Raw genomic sequence first — 2,837 nt, forward strand, 5'->3', positions numbered from 1 at the left:
GGCAGTTCAAACCCACCAGCCACTCCTCATAAGGAAAATTGGGCAATAAACTTCCGTAGAAATACTGCCTCAGAAACCCAAGAAGGGGTCACTCTGAATCCAATCAATTACGTGTCAGTGAGTTTTTTTTTTTTTTTTTTTCTGGTGCAGGTATCAGTGTTCCTCATAGGCTGCTCCTAGCCATTGTCTGAGTATGGCAGAGATACTAAGGCAGGCTTGTTTCTTGGATATGTGGGTCTCCTGGTAGATAGAGGAATCCTCTTTGGGTGATTTGGTCTCAAAGATTTCCTGTTAGCTTTTAAGACCTTCCATTCCTTTATTCTCTTTGCATGGAGATCAGACTTGTATTACATTCTGATGGCTTTCCAGACAACTTCTGGTGTTCTTATTTTCCCTCACACATATTTAGTCAATAAGTCATTTGTTTGTCTAATCTCATTTTGTTATTTGCTTCTCAGAAGGGAGTTCTGGTGGCAAAGTGCCTAAGTCATTTGACTGTTAACCAGAAGGCTGGAGGTTCAAACTCACCAGACATTCCTCAGAAGGAATATTGGGTAATATACTTTCATAGAGATACTGCCTCGGAAACTCAAGGAGGGGTTGCTATGAGGGGTTGCCATGGACCTGACTGCACAGCAGTGGTTTTTTTTGTTGTTGTTTTTGGTTGTTATACAAAGACTTGTACATGTATGTTTATAGAAACTTTATTTATAATATGGCCCTGGGTGGTGCAAAAGTTAAAGTGCTCAGCAGCTAGCTGAAAACTTGGGGTTCAGGTCCACTCAGAGGTTCCTCTCTTTCTTTTTTCTGGTTTTTAGTTTGCTTGCTTTTGGCTGTTTTAAAGGTACTACTATTATTAATACTTTTGTCCTTGTTACTATTATTCTTTATTCTTCCCCTCCCAGGTCCTAGTTTTCAGCTTTCGTCTTTTCTCTGTTTCTGGTTGCATTTTTTTTTTTTTTTCTTCTTCTTTTTTCTCATGGTTAACCCCACTCCTTATTTTTCTTTTTGAATTTTTCCCATTTTTTTCCTTCATTATTCTCCTTCTCTGCCTTTTATCATCTTATTGCCCTATCCCCAGATATTGTGGGTTTTCTTTTTTATTTTTGCTGACCTTCTTGTTAGTCCAGAGGGCACAGCCATTTTGATTGTTTACATGTGGCAGCCATTTTGGATATTTAAAGTGACCAAGGGTGCAGCCATTTTGAATGTTTACAAGCAGTGACCATTTTGGATATTTAAAGTGACTGAGGGTGCAACCATGTTGAATGTTTACAAGTGGTAACCATTTGGAATTTTAAAGTGATAGCATTCTCATTCAGATTCCAGGGCCCTAAGAACAAGCAGTGAGGTGGGAAGCAGGGAGAGGACAAAAAAAGGCAAAGGGGACCAGAACAGATTGAGGAGTTAGTTGCAGGGATCCAGGTAAGGGTGGTTAGAGGGTTTTCCAACAGCAAAGGGAGACAAACTTGTCTGTCAGTTTCTCCTATTGTGGTGACATGTTGCTATGAGTCTTGAGGCTGTGCCACTGGTGTTTCAAACCCAGTGGGGTGCACTTGTTGCACAGGTATCAGCTGAATTGCAGACTGAAACAGACTAGGAAGAAGGAAAAGGCCATCCACTTCTCAAAGATTGGCCAGGGAAAACCTTATGAATAGCATAGAAACACTGTCTGACACATTACTGTGCAACTGTATGAGTACTCCAGAAACATTGTCCAATACAGAAGAGGAAGATGAGTCACTTAGGTTAGAAAGCTCCCAAAGTAGGATTGCGCAAGAACTGCATTATCAGAGTAAAATCAGCCTTACTCATATGGATAAGGTAAAGCTCTTGAGACCTCCATTTGCTGATGTGGGACCACTCAAATTGAGGAGAAACAGCTGCAAACATCCATTAACAATTGAAACATGGAATGTACAAATTATGAATCTAGGAAAATTGGAAGTTGTCAAAAATAAAATGTAACACATATGCTAGGCATTAGTGAGCTGAAATGGACTGGCTTTGGCCATTTTGAATCAGACAACCACATAATCTACTATTCTGGGAATGACAGTTTAAAGAGTGGCATGGCATTCATCATCACAAAGGATGTTTTAAGATCTGTCCTGAAGTACAATGTTGTCAGTGATAGGATAATATCCATATGCCTACAAAAAAGACCCATTAATACTACTATTTTTCAAATTTATTCACCAACCACCAAGGCCAAAGATGATGAAATTGAAGATTTTTATCAACTTCTCCAGTCTGAAATGGACAGAACTTGCAATCAGGATGTGTTAATTATCACTGGTGACTGGAATGCAAAAGTTGGAAACAAAGAAGAATTACTGATAGTTGGAAAATTGGGCCTTGGTGACAGAAATAATATTGGGACTCGCATGGTAGAATTTAGCAAGACCAATGATTTATTCATTGCAAATACCTTTTTTCAACAACACAAATGGTGGCTGTACACATGGGCTTCACCAGATGGAACACACAAGAATCTGGTTGACTACATCTGTGGCAAGAGGTGATGGAAAAGCTCCATATCTTCAGCCAAAACCAGGCCAGGAGCTGATTGTGGAACAAACCATCAACTGCTCATATGCAAATCCTACTTGAAGTTAAAGACAATTAAAACAAGTCCACGAGAGCCAAAATATGATCTTGAATATATTCCTCCTGGATTAAGAAACCATCTAAAGAATAGATTTGATGCACTGAACACCAATGACCAGAAACCAGATGAATTGTGGGATGACATCAAGAGCATCATCCATGAAGAAAGCAAGAGGTCACTAAAAAGACAACAAAAGAAGAGAAGACCAAAATGGATAACAGAAGCA

This window comes from Orycteropus afer, unplaced genomic scaffold, assembly GCF_000298275.1.
Source record: "Orycteropus afer afer isolate SDZICR_OR568_19922 unplaced genomic scaffold, OryAfe1.0 scaffold00200, whole genome shotgun sequence".
NCBI classification, from domain to species: domain Eukaryota; kingdom Metazoa; phylum Chordata; class Mammalia; order Tubulidentata; family Orycteropodidae; genus Orycteropus; species Orycteropus afer.